Source organism: Carettochelys insculpta, chromosome 8 (genome assembly GCF_033958435.1).
Source record: "Carettochelys insculpta isolate YL-2023 chromosome 8, ASM3395843v1, whole genome shotgun sequence".
In the NCBI taxonomy this organism is placed as follows: Eukaryota; Metazoa; Chordata; order Testudines; family Carettochelyidae; genus Carettochelys; species Carettochelys insculpta.
In genome coordinates, this window is record NC_134144.1 from 402,540 (window position 1) to 422,408 (window position 19,869).

A 19,869-nucleotide genomic window follows, 5' to 3' on the forward strand; every position below is an offset into this window, starting at 1 on the left:
TAGGAACACTGGCTAAGTATGCTGTTGAGGAAGCTTGTGCTCTGGTAGAGTAAGCTCTGATCGGGGGCGGGGGGGGACGATACACAATTCCTGCCAGCTTATAACACTCTTTAATACAGGCCGCTATCCAAGAGGAGATCTGCTGGGAGGAGACCAGAAGACCCTTCATCCTGTCTGCCACCGCAACAAACAGCTGTTGAGATTTCTGTAGGAGCTGGTCCTGTTCGTACAGAAGGCCAGCACCCTTGGAATATCCAAAGTATGTAAACTCTGCTCCCTGGGGAAGGCATGAAGTTTTGGGTAAAAAAAACAGTAAGGCAATGTCCTGGTTGACATGAAAATGGGAGACCACCTTCAGAAGGAATATCAGATGGGGTCTCAACCTGACCTTATCCTTGTGGGACACCGTGTAGAGTGGGTCCACCATCAGAGCCCTTAGTTCTGACACCCCCCTGGCTAAGGTAATGGCCACCAAGAAGGCTGTTTTGTAACTGAGAAATAAGAGGGAGCAGGAGGCAAGGGGCTCAGAAGGGGCCCCCATAAGTCTTGACAATACCAGACTGAAGTCCCACACCGGCAGAGAGGGTCACACCTGCAGACTGACCCTTTCCAGGCCCTTCAGAAACCTTTTTACCATGGGGTCTGAAAAGACAGATGATAGCCCCCACTCAGGGTGAAAGGCTGAAACAGCTGCTAAGTGCAGCTTGATAGAGGACAGTGACAACCCTTCCTGGCTAAAGAACAAGTAGTCCAGAATAACCAGTATCGGAGTCTGTACTGTGGACAATCCTCTTCAACCTGCCCAGATGGAAAAATCTTTTGCATTTGGCTACATATGTTGTCCGTATGGAGGGCTTCCTGCTCTTCAACAACACCTTTCACAGGTTCCAAGCACAACAGTTCCATCACTTTCAGTCATGGAGCTTCCATGCTGTGAGATGTAGTGCTTGAAGATTGGGGTGCTGCAGACTCCCCTCCTCCTGCATCAACAGGTCCAGGCATAATGTAAGTGCTACTGTGTCAGACAATTCCAAGACAGTTGAGTACCAATGCTGCCGAGCCCACGCTGGGACCACCAGAATGACCGATGCCCGGTCTGACCCAATTTTGAGTAGGGTCCAGTGAATGAGTGGCACTGGAGGGAAGGTGTAAAGCAGAGGGCCTGACCACTGAACGCTGAATACATCTGCCCAGGAGCCCGGGCTCTGATTCTGGTACGAGCAGAACATCTGGCACTTCGCATTGAGATGGGTAGCAAATAGGTCTACCTGGGGACATCCCTACTTCTGGAACATTAAATGCAGTACTTCCAGGTGGAGTGACCACTCATTGGCCCATGAAAGACCTGCTGAGATGGTCAGCCAGGGAGCTGTAGGTCCCAGGTAGGTAATACACTTTCAGGAGAATTTGATGTTGAATGCAAAACTTCCAGAGCCTGGGGGCTTCGTAACATAGGGGAAAGGAGCATGTGCCCCCTTGCTTGTTTATATAATACCTTACTGTGGTATTGTCTGTACTCATGGCAACACCCTGACCCTTTAAACTGTTTTGAAACACCTCACATGCAAGCCTTATGGCTCTGAGTTCTCAAACACCTATGTAGAGCCAGCTGTACTCCTTGCTGCACAAGGCCTGGGTCTGGCGCTGCCCCAAATGCACCCTCCAGCCCAAGTCTGAGGCTTCTGTGGCTAGAGAGAGAGAGGGTTGTGGCGGGGTTGAAGGGCACTCCCATGCAGACCGACCGAGTATCCAGCCACCAGTGCAGTATTAAAAGCACTTGTGGAGGGACTGTCACCAGCACATCTATGTTGTTCCTGACAGGCCAGTACACTGAGGCAAGCCACAGTTGGAAAGGGTGCATTCACAACCTGGCGTGTTGGACTACAAACGTGCATGCTGCCATTTGACCTAACAACCTGAGGCAGCCTCTGGCCATTGTTGTAGGGAACTTGATCAATTCATGGACGAGACATGCCATGGCCTGAAACCTGCTTTGAAGCAGGAAGGCCCTGGCCTGCCCCGCATCTAATAGGGCCTCCACATACTCCATTACTTGAGTAAGGGTCAGCACAGACTTTGTCTCATTTACCATGGGACTGGGAGTGGCGAACATCTGTCATATCAGCTGCACGTGCTGTGCTAACTGGCACTGTGAGATACCCTTGACCAGACAATCGTCCAGGTAGAGCAAGAGGTGCACCCCTTTCCTGCACAGGAAGGTTGCTACCACTGCCATGCATTTAGTGAAGACCCTTGGGATGGAGGAAGGACCAAATGGAAGGACTGTGAACTGATAATGGTCCTTCCCCACCACAAACTGGGGGAATCTCCTGTGGGGCAGATAAATCACTATGTGGAAATATGCCTCCTGTAAGTCAAGAGCAGCAAACCAGTCCTCCCGTTCAATCATCGGAATAATCAGGTCCAGGGATATCATACGAAACCTTACCTTTTTTTTTTTTTTTTAAAAATTTGTTTAGGTTTCACAGTTCCAAAATGGGCCTTAGCCCCACTTTTGCCTTCAGGATTAGGAAATAATGGGAATAAAATCCCTGTCCCTGAAACTGTTGGGGACTGGGAATAAAGTGCCAGTCCCACTCTATAGCCGCCCCCCCATTGGAGGAGGGACTGTACCTCCTGCCTGAGCAGAATCTTGTTATGTAATACTTGACACAACGTGACACTGATATCATTGGTGTTTTTAAAAGGGTTATACTTTATACCAGCAGTTCTCAACCAGGAGTACCTGTACGCCTTGGCATACTCAGAGGTCTTCCAGGGGCTTCATCAACCTATCTAGCAATCTGCCTAGTTTTACAACAGGCTTAAAAAGCATTATCAAAGTCAGTTCAAACAAATTTAATACAATGACTTGTTTGTACAGCTCTGTTTTACACACCCAGACTTAAATAAAATATTTATATTCTAATTCATTTATTTTATAATAAACATGAGAAGGTAAGCAATTTGTCAGTAATAGTGTGTTGCCACACTTTTGTATTTTGGAAGCAAATACTTTACAAAAGTGAGGTGAAACTTTGGTCTTGAGTGCTCCAATCAGACCAGGAGTATTTTGTGTGAACTGTTCTGATTACCAGACCTAAAAATTCATCCCTGTTTTAAGCTCAAATTTTAAGTCACTGAAAGTTCATAAAATGACAATTTAAATATATAACCTTTTTTCTGTCTGAAAATTAACTATAAAAAACAAATCAAGCTGTTATAAACAAGCATAAGAAAACCAGATAGAGGAAGTGAATCACAGTAAACCCTTGATATAATGGACTAATGGTGGGGAGGGATGCCCATTAATGCCAAAAGTCCATTATATGCTGGGTTTTACTCTATTTGCCCTAATACCCCCCCCCCCACCAGAATTCCTCGGACACGCCTCCCTACAAAAAAGGCAACTCATCAGAACTGCTGGAGCCACGCAGCAGGAGCCACTTGCTGTGGCCGGTGCCACTGGAACGACACCTGAGCTACACAGCTGTAGCTTTCAGAGCCCGCCATGCAGCTACAGGAGCCACTACCATCACTGGAGCTGCCACATGCTCCTCCCATCGGGGTGGGGACATACCCAAGTGCTATCTGCCTGGTACGTGCCCCACCACTGGTGGGAGGAGTGCATGGTGGCTTCAGCAGCTGGAGTAAGTTCTTTATTTTTTTTTTCGGGGGGGGGGGGGGGCAGCGGGGGGGTGGTATTTAGGATTTTTCAGGCCCTGAGTAAGTGGGCTTCAGGAACTTCTTTTTTATGTTTAAGCTCACCAAAGATTTTTCTATTAAGCCAAGCTGGTTGCATATCATATTTGTTCTTCTTAGTGCACATTGGGATGGCATGTTCCTGTGCCTTCTGTAGGACTTCCAGATTCCAAAGACATCAACAACAGCTGTATTTCTCCCATCTTTTTAATCCTCTCTCCTCTACCATGTGTCTGTGTTGGTTTGAACAGGACAAGTGAATGCACTTGCCACATCAAAACTGAAAGTAGAATTAACTCTTTCCTTTTCATCAGAAAGAGATTGTTACTGAAAATGAGACACTGATATTTTACCTCCAAAAGGAGAGAGGTTTGCAAAAGTTTTGATTGTTTTGCAAAAATCACTCAGTTTCAGTAAACGTGCTCATTTGATCAATAAACTTTCAACTTTAGAATTATTGCTTTTGGGTATTTGCCAAGGAACCAAGTAGAACCAGGGCTTCTGTAGAAAAAAAAATTATGAACCTTGCAAAACTGTTTTATGTTGAACCGTAACAGATTTTATAACACTAACTCTTGATCTCTGAAATTAATACATCAGGATAGTAATGAACATGGTATAGCAGAGTATGTATGGCTATAGATCTACTTTTGCTTTCCAATTTCCAAAGTCAAAGGGAGGGTCTTTGCTAGGCTCAGCCAAAACACAGTTGGACAGTAAGAGACAGATTTTCATGATGGCAAAACACTCAGTTCCTACTGAGAACAGCAGCTGGTGGGAGCTACAGAGAGTGGGACATCTGCATCACTGGTTTAAGAAACAAACCCAAACGATCAATTTTCAAACCAGTTACAAATTTGATTCAGATTACATTCTGAAGATAGAAAATATGTTTTGATTTAACACATTTTCTCATCAGTTATATTACTTAAAATAACTATTTTGTAACAGTCTCCTAAAATATAAAAGTGTACTGGCAATTTAAATTTGGCATTTAAAATACTTAGGTTCAAAAATCTAAATTAGTGTTCATTAATGGTATAACAACAAAAAACTGCCATGTTGTGAAATTCACATTTCCACTTCACTGGCATCAAAAGTAAACAACTGGACAAGACTAAAATAAAAACGTCATAAAGTGGCACACGAAAAATTACATACAGAACCAAAGATCACGTTTTGACAAATGAGTCCCACTGAAGTTAATCGCAAACATTCACTGAATTCACTGGGACCAGAATTTAACTCTTTAGAAATCTGTAATTTTACCTGAAATATAAAAGCCACTGAACAATAACTCTAGTCTTGTTAGCAAGATTTCTAAAATCCTTTAGAAACTCCTGGTTTTTTTTCTTATTTTTCTTAAGTGAAGTATGTGCTGATTTGTATGCATTTTTGTTGAATCCTTAACTATCTTCTATAGCACTTTATATACTGCTTTATTTCTTCATCCCTAGCCAGTTATTCACAAAGACTCATTATTCTTTCCATACCCTTCCAGTTTGGCTAAAACAGATACATGATTTTATAAGATTCCTGCACCATGTCACTAATCAACTCAGATAAACAATTTTTCCAAATAGATCTAAAAGATGGGACACAAATGAGAAAATACTGACATGGCTTGCTTTGACTTTCAGAACCTGAGATATGAGTAATGATCCATACACTAGGATCAACACCAAAAATAATCTATTTTATCAGTGATTTTTAGTGAAACGCTACCCAGATTTAAGTTGTCTTGTCAGACAGAATCATAGGGCTGGAAGGGACCTCAGGAGGTCATCTAGTCAAGCCCCCTGCTTCGAGCAGGAGCAACCGCCACTAACTCATCCCAGCCAGGACCTTGTCATGCCAGGACTTAAAAACCTTGAGGGATAGAGAACCCACCACCTCTCTAGGCAACGCATTCCAATGCATTCACCCTTCTGGTGAAGTAGTTTTTCTCAAAATCTAACCTATACCTCTCCCTCTTCAACTTCAGACCATTACTCCTTGTTCTGCCATCTGACACCACTGAGAACAGTCTCTCACCCTCTGCTTTAGAGCTCCTCTCCAGGAAGCTGAAGGCTGCTATTAAATCACCCCTAAGTCTTCTCTTCTGTAAGATAAACAAGCCCAAATCCCTCAGCCTGTCCTCATAGGTCTTGTGCTCCAGCCCCTTAACCATTTTTGTTGCCCTCTGCTGAACCTGCTCTAGTACATCCACATCCTTTTTATAATGGGGGGCCCAAAACAGGACACAATATTCCAGATGTGGCCTCAGCAGTGCTGAATAAAGGGGAACAACTACTTCTCTAGACCTGTTCGAAATGCTCCTCCTAATATGCACCCTAGTATGCCATTAGCCTTCTTGGCTACAAGGGCACACTGTTTACTCATGTCCAGCATTTCATCCACCATAACCCCTAGGTCCCTTTCCGTTGTACTGCTGCTAAGCCAGTCGGTTCCCAGCCTACATCCATGCTTGGCATTCTTCCACCCCAGATCATTATCTTCCCTCTACAGGCATGATCCAAATTCCACTGAAGTTTTCTGGATATGGCCCTTAGCTTCTCTTTTTTCCCCTTACTACCTGTTCTAAAATACAATCCAATACTAAACTTTGAAAGCACTGTGAAAAAATGTATTTTCAAACATTTCAAAGACAAGAGTTAATAAAAATGTAAATGTTATTTGCTTAGCAGGGATTTGCTGTAGGGTACAAGTGCTATAAGATTCAGTCAACATGCCAGCTCTTGGTTTGCTCAAGTTTATTAGTGATTTGGGCTCAGTTACTCATTTTTATACAAATTCATTACTACTTGTGAAATCTAAAGTTGAGTAACCTAATTCCACTTTGCAAGTCATTATTGCTGCATTTAACATAGTCTTCTGCTGTATTTTTGGATATAAATATGATCACTGTATTAGAGTCATTTGACATATTTAATCACAAACACAACCTAGATATGGTAACTACATACAGTTATTGTAGTTCATTTTTTCTGTGTAGGACCGCATTTGCTGTCATATTCTGAAAGATAAATAGCAGCATTGACAAGAATGTTGGTAATTCCAAATGCATTACATGCAAGCCATACTGATCAACCGGATACAAAAATGTCAAAGAAGAGAAAGTCATAGATACAAATAGAATCAGAAAAATAACACTTACAGCAGTGAAATTACAACCCTTCTATAAAGTACATATATTTTTATGATGTGCCATATGTCCTTTTTTTCCAGATATAATAATTGTCCTCCAGAATCAATTCAGTATTTTCTAATTGTACAAAGATACAAACAGTACAAAATACTTCAAAAATAACAACAAACCTCATACCATGGTTAATAATGCACTTAGTTTTCCACAGTTGTGCACCTGCTTGGCAATTTTAAGGAATAAAAGAATTCCTACTTTACCTAATCTAAATATATTAAATAGGAAACCTGTAACAAGATGAATAGCAATGCAATCTAAAGAGATTTCAATAATTTTGATACTTCACAGATTTCTTACAAATTTAGTTAAAAGATAAAAAAAAGAGACTTTTAAAAGCTCTTTACTTATACTTACTGTTCAGGGCAGGCTAATTTTAAAGACAGAAAAGCTAATTTTATGAACTGATTAGTGATTATCAGGTGACAAAACAATCTGACACATGAAGCTATACATTAGAGATAAAACAAGCAGTAAAATAGGAAAAGGTGCACAACTTTAAGACTTTCACTGGATTGTCTAAGAAATATTTTTAAATTTTGAAAGCCTGGAAGCAAAGTGAAACATATAATATTGGAAAATTTATTTCCATTTGAAGCTCATTACTTTTGCTGTTTAATACTCAAACATAAAAAAAAAAACTTTAACACTTTTTAAAGGTATACATGAAAATGTTTAATATTTACCTTTCAGTATAATCTCAAAACATTTCTACAACGCATTTTTCTGTTTATAAAAGCTGACCAATATTTTATTTTGACAATACAGAAATTAATATACTACCTTTCTTCTCAGAACGTTTCTTACGCCTCCTTTTATAGCAACGCCTAACAACGCTGAAGAAGGTCCCCATATTCGAAGTCCCAGTCAGAGGAGATGCCATGAAGGCTAAGTGCTACAATCCACTGCCAGCTCAGGGTGCCAGAGCATTAAATCTCACCGTTTCAATAGCTTATTATTAATACAATGTAAGTTATAATAGCAAGGAGAACAGTTAACTCGGCATTAATATGTCAGGACAACAAACTCTCCTGGTCTATTCAAGGTCCATTCATCAAACTGCAGGATTAACCACAGAGTACACTAAACACTGAAGTTCATTCCTACTATCCAGAAGAGGCACATGTGACAATTAACCCTTAAATTTTGTTCTGAAAATGAGAGAGCAATGAGGGACCAGTTTTATGAAACTGAACATGTTATTTCCAAACCTGGACACCCACAAACAGAACAAGCTAGTTTAAATGGTGAAAGAAAAAAGACACAGTTTAACAACCTTTATCACTGTTACAGTACAATTAAACAAGAAATCCCAGAAGTTAAAGTTCCAAGACCAACGTTAACTCAGACTTTATATTTTATAGCAATTATCCAGAAAAATATATTAAACGTATCATGTGGCAAGAAAAAGAACACCACTACATAACAGGCACAAACAATATATTAATATTCCTTTAGGAATCCTCATTTTAGCTTATTTTAAGTGTTCCACCTTAATGTAGCATTTATATGGTTGTATTTTACATAGGTAAATATGCATATATTGTGTGTGTGTATATAATCTGTAAAACAATATAAACATGGACATCTTTACACTTACTTTGTTTTGCCTAAATGGATGAACATACATACACATACACACACTCCCCCCCCCGTGCCCCCCCCTGCTACTTTTGAGTGTTGGGTATTGCAATATTAACATTATTTATAAAAACGGCCACAAAATTACATACACTGAACAAAACAAGGTTTACAGCATATGAAATGATACTAGAGGTTCTCAAACTTTATGGCTCAAGACCCACTTCACTCAACACAAAACCTTCCCGGACCACTAGCAAACCACACACGATAACAAAATAAAAATGGTTACTCACCACTGTAACTATTGTTCTTTGAGATGCATTTGTCATATGAGTTAGGTATGTGCGCGCTAGGTGCACAAACTGTCGGAAGGTTTTACCGTGGCTGCTACTTGTCAGATTGGCTGTGGAGCCCCTACAGTGGCACTGTGGAGACCTATACGTGACCCTGCCGACCTGACCACCCCTCAGTTCTTTCTTGCCATCCATTAGGACAGTAGGAAAGGTGGGTGGATTTCAAACAGATATGAACATCACAATGAAAAACAGTTACAACGATGAATAAATGAGTTTCCTTCTTTGAGTGCCTGCTCACATCTGAGTTAAGTGATTCCCAAGCCAAACCCCGGAAGAGGGGTCAGAGTCAACATTTGGCTGACTCAAAGATGACAGCCCCGAAGCCTGCATCCCATTGAAACTGCTGCACAATAGCACAGTGAGATGTAAAAGTGTATACAGAAGACCATGTTGCAGTTCGACACATTTCCTGAATGGGCACATGAGCTAGGAAAGCAGTTGAGGAGACCTGAACTCACGCAGAGTACGCTGTAAAAGGTAGTGAGGTAATGGTACGAGGGTTATAGCATATCCATGTACAGAATGTGATCCAGGAAGAGATGTGCTGCAATGAAACTGGAAGCTCCTTCATGTAATCAACAAAAACCACAAAAAGCTGTGAGGTCTTGAGGAAGGGCTTGGTCCATTTGATGTAGAAGGCACGTGCCTACCTTGCACAGAGAGTGCAGCTGCTTCTCTCATGGGGAACTCTGAGATTTTTGGATAAAAAACAGGACAGAAAATGTCCTGGCTGGTATAGAAGCTGGAGACCACCTTCAGTAGGAAAGAAGGGTGACAGCAGAGTTGAATCTTGTCCTTATGGAACACCATGTCTGGGAGCTCTGACATCAGGGCATGTAGCTCAGACACCCTACTGACAGAGATGATGGGCACCAGGAAGGCCACTTTCCAGGACAGGCAGAAAAGGTAACATGTGGCCAGAGGTTTAAAGGGGGAACCCATAAGCAACAGGAACACCAGGTTAAGGTCCCAGGCTGGAACCAGCCAGAAGGTGGAGGCAGTTCATGTCCTTGAAAAACCACCCACCATGAGGTGCACAAAAGCAGATTTTCCACCCTCACCCAGATGGAAGGCCAATATGGCTGACACATGGATCTTGAGAAGCAGCAGCAAGGCACTGATGCTTCAGGTCAACAAGGCAGTCCAGCACCTGTAGGACAGAGGTAGACACAGGTCTGAGGCCATGCTGTTGACTTCAGCAAGAGAAGTGCATCCACTTAGCCAGGTACATGTGCCAAGTAGACAGCTTGCAGCTGCTGAGGAGGACCTGCCAGACTTGCTCCAAGCATATCTGCTCGACAGGGTTTAACCCAAAGCTGCCAAACAATGAGGTGAAGGGAGAGAAAGTCTGGGTGGCAGAGGCAACAGTGGTTCTGCATGAGGAGGTCCGGAAGCAGGGAAGTCCAAATGGTCAGAAGCGCCAAGAGCTCCATCACCATGGGGTACCACTGCTGACAAGCCCAGTTCAGCGCTATCAGGATAACAGCTGCCCAGTCCCTGAGAACACTGAGGAGCAGCTTGTACACAAGAGGACAATGGGGGGAAAGGCATAGAGCAACCCCAGGTTCTATGGTATGAAGAACACATCTAAGGAGCCATGGCCGAGGCCTCAGAAGGAGTAGAACTGGGGACACTCAAGGTTCAGCAGGGAAAATCCCGCTGTTGAAAGAGCGTGGAGGACATCCATATGGATCGACCACTCAAAACTGTCTGTTTTGTCACCTGATATTCACTAATCAGTTCATAAAATTAGCTTTTCTGACAGAGCACTCACCCTCTCACTGTTGATATAAGACAACACCATGGCTGTGTACGTCAGGACTACTACACACTGGCCACACAGATTAGGTAGGAAAGTCAACCAAGTGAGGTGAACGTACATTGATGTGGAGAGGTAACTCCTTCACAGACCACACACCACCTGAGAATTGTAGGTCATCCAATAACACCATAGTAAGGTCCTCAAACTGCCTGAAGTGATCAGCTAGTGATAGTGGAGAGGGCATTAGAGCCTCATCTGGTGAAAACGAGGAAATGTTGGCTGGTTGGGGTAGCCTGCATTTCAAGCCATGTGGCCTAACCCTCAAAAGTTTCTTCCTCTAGTTCCAGGGCTTTGGACACCAAAGGAGAAAATCATGTGACCCTCTATGAGGCACACTGGGTGCCTGGAAAGTGGATAGCCTCTACATTGCCCAAGCATCCTCATACAGCTTTTGGAAGGAATGTTAAAAGTTTAACCAGTTAACCAGCAGGGGCTGGAGTCAACAGTGTGTGTTGCAAAGATAGCAAACATTCTGAGATGTAATAGCAGGAGTCTTTTAAGCAAGACGAGAAATTTCCACTCTACTCCACGCTGACTGTGCCCAGTTCTAGGTGCCACATTTTACAAAAGATGTGGACAAACTGCATAAAGTCCAAAGAAGAGCAACAGAAATTAAAGGTCTAAAAAACACTAGCTATTAGGGAAAATCTTTCACTCAAACTCTCTCTCAGACCACAGGTCCTCTTCTGCACCCGAGTCTCCTACCCCAAGCTCCCCACTGCATCTAAACTCCATCCCAGATCTCCACCCCCTCTTTAGGAAAGTGCAGCCTTTGACTGCTTACCAAAATTGATGGGAGCTGTCCCTCCCACGAAAAAGTATTTCTACCCCTGCAATAGATCAAAAAATTACTCCAATAAATCTGTTACTCTATAACGTGTCACTGGACTGCTCAGTGTTTTTGAGGATACAGACTAATACATCTACCTCTCTGGTACTTTTCACCATGCACGGCAGTGAATTTAGCCAAATGTTCCATTACAGAATAAAGGAAAATTATCTCAAATGTTTCATTACACTATATCAGCATAATCCTTCCTACTATTCTAGATAGTCAGCCAGCTCAACTGACTCTAGATCTGTGCAGTCTTTACAGTAAGTTAGAACAATTGCTAAACATTGTAATATGCCAAATAAGTTTTACACTGTAGAACAAATGTTTTCATGTCACTAGTCTGGAATGCCAGAACTACGTAGTATAAACACTGATTTAGTACTCTAAAACTACAAAGCATATCTTTTTATTCAAACAGCACCCTCTGTTGTTACAATTACTACCAGGCAATCTCTGTATCATGGAAGTTCAACTCACAAATGTAAATTTTTATATATCTGGACCCAAAAACAAAACAGCACAAAACTGTAGAGCCTACAAGTCCACTCAGTCTGACGTCCTGTTTAGCCAATTGTTAAGATGAACAAGGACTGACATATCTGTCTGTGGTTCTACAAATTAAAAAGTTGTACCTTTTAATTCTTGACAATTTTAATTTATAAACAAGGGTTTTAAATATTTGATTTTAATACAAAATTCCATCTGTGTAAACAAATTTTCTTCCACAAATAATTTGAATGCATATCAATTAGAAACCACACAATCTCTCAATAACTTTGTAAATATTTCTTTTAATTAAAGGCTTAAATTGGTTCAGAGACTGCTTACCTCTCCAGCTCTCTGGAGCCACCTGCTAGTTCTGCGACCTACAAAACAAGAAACAAACCACTTTTTATACCCTTCCAAGAAAAAAAAAAATCCACTTAGTGGATACATTTTGTCCATAGAGAAAGAAAGCCACCTTGCTAACGATTCAGCCCATAATTACTAATTACAGTCTGATTTGGTAACACACAATTATTCACCAATTATTTTTCTTTTTGCTTTATTCAGACTGCACAAATAGGGGAGACTGTCCACAAACCACTAGCTAAGGGATCCGCACAGCAGACAGAAAACTACCAGAGCCAACTACTCTGCAGTCCACAGGAACAGTAAGGGACTAGGAACAGTACCAGCAGGGGCACAATTTGCTCTGGAAATCCCCAACTGTGGAGATCCTCTCCACACCCACGCTCGAAGCACTGGCATCAACTAGATGTGGTCATCACTAGGCATAACAACCTCAAAAACGTCCTTCTGACATGCAGCTGTCATAGTGCTGACTGTGATACAACTCACTCGCTAGTTTGCTCCAAGCTCAAGCTGAGACCCAAGAAGCTGTACCGCTCTGCACCTGCTGGAAGGCCCCGCATTGACGCCAGAAAGACGGCAAACTCCGAGAAAGCTGAAAAGTTCAGAGAGACCCTCCAGGAAAATCTGTGCAGCGGCCCTGGGAGTGCCGATGCGACATCCAAATGGCAACATCTGAGGGATACAGTTTACAACATGGCCTTGTCGGTGTTTGGAAGAAGAGCTAGAAACACGAACGACTGGTTCGAAGCTAACTCCGATGAGATGATTCCAGTCATTGAAAAGAAGCACGCTGCACTCCTGGAGTACAAACACTCACCAAGCCAGAGTACCCAGCAAGCACTTAGAGAGGCCAGAAGAACAGTACAGCAGACAGCCAGGCGCTGTGCCAACAACCACTGGCTCCAGCTATGCAACAGCATCCAGACCTGTGCCGACTTTGGTAATCTCAGAGGAATGTACAAGGGTATGAGGAAGGCATTAGGACCCACCCAGAACAAGATGGCACCTCTGAAATCCAAATCTGGTGAAGTCATTGCTGACAAAGCCAAACAGATGGAGCGCTGGGTTGAGCATTACTCCAAGCTTTACTCACGCGAGAACGTTATGGTTGACGCAGCCCTCGATGCCGTCGAGCTCCTACCAGTAATGGACGAACTGGATCAAGAACCCACTGTGGATGAACTGAAGAGAGCCATCGACAGCATTGCAGCAGGAAAGGCCCCTGGTCAGGATGGTATACCACCAGAGGTAATCAAATGTGCCGCAGACACACTCCTGGAACCCCTACATGAGCTGTCCCTGTGCTGGAAAGAGGGTGAGGTTCCACAGGATATGTGCGACGCTAACATTGTAACGTTGTATAAGAACAAAGGAGACAGAAGTGACTGCAACAACTACCGTGGAATCTCCCTCCTAAGCGTCACTGGTAAACTGTTCGCTCGCATCATCCCTGGCAGACTCCAGAAGATTGCTGAGAGGGTGTACCCCGAATCGCAGTGCGGATTCCGCGCAGAGAGGTCTACCGTTGACATGGTCTTCTCTCTAAGGCAGCTGCAGGAGAAGTGCAGGGAGCAGAGAAAGCCACTCTACATAGCCTTCATCGACCTGACCAAGGCCTTTGACTTGGTCAGCAGGGATGGTCTGTTCAAACTGCTCCACAAGATAGGCTGTCCTCCACGGTTACTCAAGATGATCCAGTTGTTCCACAAAGACATGAGAGGAACCATCCAATATGAGGGCGCATTATCGGATGCTTTCAGGATCAGGAGCGGCGTCAAACAAGGATGCGTGCTTGCTCTGACATTGTTCGGGATCTTCTTCGCACTCCTCCTGAAGCACGCCTTTGGATCTTCAACAGAGGGCATCTTGCTGCACACAAGATCTGATGGGTAACTGTTTAACCTTGCAAAGCTGAAAGCTAAGTCTAAGGTGCAGGAAGTCCTCATCAGAGACATGCTGTTCGCAGATGATGCTGCTGTAGTGTCTCACACAGAAGACCAGCTTCAAAAACTGCTGGATCAGTTCTCCAAAGCGTGCAAGGACTTTGGGCTTACCATCAGCCTAAAGAAGACAAACGTACTCGGTCAGGATGTTGCTGAATCCCCATCAATCAGCATTGACAACTATACGTTAGAGGTCGTCCACGAGTTCGTTTACCTCGGGTCCACCATCACTGACACCCTGTCGTTGGACACTGAGCTAAATAGGAGGATTGGAAAACCAGCCACAACTCTGTCCAGACTCAGCAAGAGTGTGTGGAATAACAACAAGCTGTACACTCACACCAAAATGCAAGTCTACAGAGCCTGCATCCTCAGCACCCTGCTTTATGGCAGTGAGACTTGGACCCTGTATGCCCGCCAGGAAAAGAGGCTGAACGTCTTCCACTTGCGCTGCCTCAGGAGCATCCTTGGAATATCATGGAAGGACAGAGTGACCAACACCGCCGTCCTCGAGCAAGCTGGAATCCCAACCATGCACACCCTCCTCAGGCAGCGTCGACTCCACTGGCTTGGCCACGTCCACAGGATGAATGATGGAAGGATTCCAAAAGACATCCTGTATGGTGAGCTAACCTCTGGCAAAAGACCTCCCGGACGCCCCCAGTTGCGCTACAAAGATGTCTGCAAGAGAGACCTCAGAGAGGTAGACATCGAGCTGGACAACTGGGAAGAACTAGCAGATGACCACAGCAGATGGAGGCAAAGGTTACACAAGGGCCTTCAGAAGGGGGAGATGAAGATCAGACAGCTAGCAGAGGAGAAGCGAGCGCACAGAAAGCACAATAAGGACTTGCCAGACACCCACTACATCTGCAAGAGATGCAGCAAGGACTGTCACTCTCGTGTGGGTCTTCATAGTCACAATAGACGCTGTAAATGAAGTCCTCAATTGAAACTTTAAAGGGCGTGAAGGATGCCTACACTAGGAGATCCTCTCAGGAAGTCTTTTCATCCAGCACAGTTGAGAGTAGTCCCTGAGGTTACTACACCCTGCAGCCAGGGCTGGGCAGAGAATGAAAGAGCTGGCTACCTAACACACCTTCTCATGCTCTGCTGCATTTAACATGAGTGCGTAAATGAATATAGCCCACCATAGTGCACTACTGCATACTGTGTAGCTGTGTCTGCATGTGCGCTTAATTTCAAAAATATAGGTCCTCTTTCAAAAGAATGCAGGGAGCGTCTACACGTGTTCTTTTGAAAGGAAATCTGAGGAACGTGGCTCAGACTTCAAAATCCGGACCCCAACCCCATGTTAGGAAAAGCACCTCCTTTTGAAATTCTCTTTCAAAAGAAGGCACATGTAGACACTTCACGGCTCGCTATTTCAAAAGAGGAGTCTGCCATGGGGCCGGCCAGCTGGAGAGCAGAGATGCCTTGGCCCGCAGCAGTAAGGCTCTATTATCCTCTTAGGGCTCTTAAAGTTCCACGGACCCAGAAATCCCGTGGCAGAAAGCTGAGAGTATGAGAGAATCAAAAGCACAAGTTGTTCTCAGCATGCCCTAACAGGCACCCCTGAAAATCAAAAAACAGGCATGGCCAGTGCCCGTCCACCGCATGAGCCCCTGAGGCCCCCCCACCAGAGCCTCACAGGGCTCCCAGGACCAGCAGAGCGAAAAGAAAAAGAGGGCTCCCTCTTGGACAGAACTTGAACTAAGAGACCTCCTGGAACTGTGGAAGGAGAAGGAGGTGTTGAGGGAGATGGGGGTCAAGCGCTGCAACACAGCAGCTTTTCCCTGCCTCACCCATGGTCTCAGCACATGGGGACACCCTGAGCATGCTCCAGACCAAATCTGGAACAAAGTCAAGGAGCTCTGGCAGGGCTAAGCCCAGGCCCAGGATGAGGCCAGGTGCTGTGGGGCAGGTCCCTCCACCTGCCCCCATTACCAGAAGCTCCCCACCACCCATTGTCCTAGACACTGCCGCAGACCAAACCAAGGATGAAGCCCAGAAGGAACCAGGACCAGGGAGCCAGAGCAAAGGGCCAGACACCACTCTGGAGTGGTCAAGCGAAGAGAGGGACCTCATGATCTGCATGTCCTCCCAGCTGTCCAACTAGGCAACCAGGAGTCAGGTGTCACCTGAGTTCATCGAGGGACCCTCTAGTCCCTCTGGTGGGGTGCACACCCTAACTAGCAAGACGGGTGCGACACAGCTGCCAGCAGGCCATGCACAGGCCTAGCGGTCTAGGCCCAACCACATCTCAGCCAGCCATGGCCCCTGGCACACCATGTCACCTGCTGCTGATAGCCAGCGCACAGACCCATGGGCAGCTCTGTGTACCACATATGCAGCAAGACATGAGCGGGGCTTGAGTGCACATGGAGACAGTTCCACTTGGGCAGGGAACCTTTCTGTACCTCCGATACTGTATGGATACCAGGCCCATCTCATCCCCCGGTGGGGCATTGTCCCGGGGGGGTTTCTCATCTCTGGGGGCATGGCCCCCAGGTTCCTGATCAGGGACTGTAATGCCATCCTTCTCTCCTTTCAGCTGCACCATCCAAGGGGCTGGCAGAGTCCTGGCTCTCTATGGTCCTGGAAAGTCCCCTGGGGTCAGCGGAGAGGAGCCAAACACCTCCATCAGCGCCACCATGCTGGGCCCACAGCAGCATTCGGGGGAAGGACACGGCCAGCCTCTACCAGGCCAAGGTAGCGGAGTGACATCTCCAGCTGGAGGAGACCAACCTAGCCTGGCAAAGGGAGGCCTGGGACCGCCTTCTATCCCACCTGGACAGCATACATGGGACCCTCCAGGAGCACATGGCCAATGTGGCCTGCCTCCTGATCCACCATACTGCACCCCCTACCGAAGTCCCCCCATGGCCCTGCCTGCCAATGCTTCCCACCCCATCCCAGGCCCCGCGCAAACCCCGCACTCAGGAAGGGAGGGAGCCCTGTCGGCCCTGGGATCTCGGCCTGCAACCTCTGCCCGAGTGACCCTCCCAGTTCAGGTCCCTCCCCACTCCACTTAAAGTTTAGCACCCCCCACCATTGTAAACAGTTTTTGTTCATAAGATTCAATGGTTCAAGATTTAACATTAAAGGTTTTATTTCACAGAGATGCCCATGTCCTGTGTTCTCATAGAGGTGGATGTGTGGGTGAAGTGGTGAGGAGTCGATGAGTGGGGTCTGGGCAGCCCAAGAGTGAAGCTCTCCCGGAAGGTATCCCTTATGCATCCCACCCTGGTTGGCCTGGCAACTGGCAGCAGCTGCCAGCTGCTCATACCTGGACACAGACTGAGCCACCAACCACGGACAACGGTGTCCCCCTTGCCCTCCACAATGTTGTGGAGGGAGCAGCAGCTGTCTACCACCTGTGGAATGTTGCACACTCTGACCTCCCAGCACAAGAGGGGGCACCACCACTGTCCCTTCAGGCACCCAAAGGCCTGCTCCACAACACTGCAGGCCTGATTAAGGCAGGTGTTGAAGGCCTCCTGTGTGGGGTTGAGGTGGCCAGTATAGGGCCTCATAAGCCATGGCAGTAGCAGTAAGCAGCATCCACTGCCATGCACAATGGCACGGTGGTGTCCCAACTAGGAGCTCCCGCTGGGAGATGTAGGTCCCAACCTCCATATGCCAGCACAGGCCAGAATTCCAGAACACCCAGGCATTGTGTGTTCAGCCAGGTAAGTCTCAGGGTTGGGGGAGGGAGGGCAGTTTGGGAGGGTTAAGCCTGATGTGGGGTTGGGGCCATGGAAGGGACGGGGGTGGGGTTAAGCTGGGGTGGGTTAGGGCTGCAGGGGTGGAGTCAAACATGGCGTGGAGGGTTTGAATTGGGATTGGGGGAGAAGGGTTTGAACCAGAGCCATGCATGCGGGTGGTGAGCCAGAGCCACGAGAGAGGGATTGAACTGTGGTGGGGCTTTCCAGAGCCACATATGGGTGGTGAGCAAGTGGGAGGGTTTGAACTGGGGGGGGGGGGCCGGCAGGGTGTTGAGCCAGCCTGGGGTTTGAACTGAAGCTGTGGGGGGTGGTGAGCAGAGTCAGAGCCGGGCACAGGGGTCGGAGGTGAGCTGGAGCCATTCACAAGTGGTGAGCGGGGGCTTTGAGCCAGGGTTGGGGGGAGTGGGATTTTGAGTTGCACTTAACTCACCTTAATGCAAATAAATACAACTCAAAATCACACATTTCAAGAGTTTACTGTATATTGAAAATTTATACACTTTAACTGAGGCTGAAACAGACACAGGAGACAGACTTGCTGAGAGTCTCTGGGTAAGAATAAAAAGGGGTAAAAACAGTCTACTGCAGACCACCTAAATAGGAAGAGACAACAAATAACACTTTTTTAAACAACTAACAAAATTATCCAAAGCATAGGACTTGGTGATATATCCAGACATCTGCTGAGAAAGTAACACAGCAGAGACCAGATTACCCAAAAAGTTCTTGGAATGTATTGAATACTTTTTTTTTCTATTTCAGAAAGTGGAAAATGCTATTGGGGGATGATGATGTAGATTTGATTTTAATGAACCGAGGAACTAGTTGAGGATCTGAAAGTGATCAGCAGCTTCAGTGGAAGTGATCAGCTCCCAGAGTTCACGATCCTATGGAATGGTAGAAGGGACAACAGCAAAAATAAAGACAGTGGATTTCAAGAAGGCAGACTTTTGCAAACTCAGGGAGTTGTTAGATAATTTCTGATGGGAAGGCAAGTCTAAGAGGAAAAACACAAACAGTTGGCATTTGTTCAGACATTATTAAGGGTGCTAGAGCAAACTATTCCACTGTGTATAAAAAAAAAGGAAATATGGCAAAACACCAGGAGATCTTCCATGATCTGAAAATCAAAAACAAATCCTACAAAATATGGGGGCGACTGATTATTGATTCAAATCCTATCTGCTATTTTAAGGTTAGCTTGTGGTTCTATTTTCTTAATAGGTAACCTTCTTATCACTCAAAACCTCTTTTTCTACAGTTAGTAAACTGATTCCATGTGTTATCTTCATCAATATGTTTTGAATGAAATATCTGAGGAAAATCGCAGCTGGGTTAACATATGGTTGTCGAGCATATGTTTCCCACATCAAGGGAAAAGTAAGCTATATTAACAAACTTGCTAGATTTATACTCCAGAAGGGGTGCAAGGTAGGGGAGCTGGAAAATCTACTGTATGTCCTTGAATGGCTTAGGTAAAGCACTCAGGTAACTCAACTGAGTGTGTGGCAACATCTGGGGCTTGTCTATACTACCACCTTCCTTCGAAGGAAGGATGGTAATTAGGGTGTTGGGAGTTTACTAATGAAATGCTACACTGCATACGCAGCACTTCATTAAGCAAATTCCCCACCACCCCCCCCGGCAACTTTGAAGTTTTAAATTTCGAAGTACCAGCTTGTGTCTAGCCGCGGCTCGCCCATCAGTACCTCAAAGTGGAGGGGCATCTTCGAAGTCCCTTTACTCCATTACTGGTTCAGACCAAAGGTCCATCTAGCCCAGCATCCCATCTGCCAACAGTGGCCAGTGCCAGGTGCCCCAGATGGAGTGAACTGAAGACAA

The 19,869-nt window shown here is 45.4% G+C and overlaps 1 protein-coding gene across 4 annotated transcripts in view; it reads right to left on the reverse strand.

Annotated features, from left to right (window-relative positions):
- The window catches only part of ADARB1 (adenosine deaminase RNA specific B1), a 126,666-nt gene that overhangs the window by 88,129 nt on the left and 18,668 nt on the right, over positions 1 to 19,869 (reverse strand). For 3 of the 4 annotated variants that reach the window (XM_075001489.1, XM_075001493.1, XM_075001494.1), the window contains exon 2: positions 12,330 to 12,367. The exons of the other annotated variant lie outside the window; for it this stretch is intronic. The gene's annotated coding sequence lies outside the window, so the exon portion shown is untranslated. The remainder of the gene's footprint in view (positions 1 to 12,329; positions 12,368 to 19,869) is intronic. 4 annotated transcript variants of the gene reach the window in all.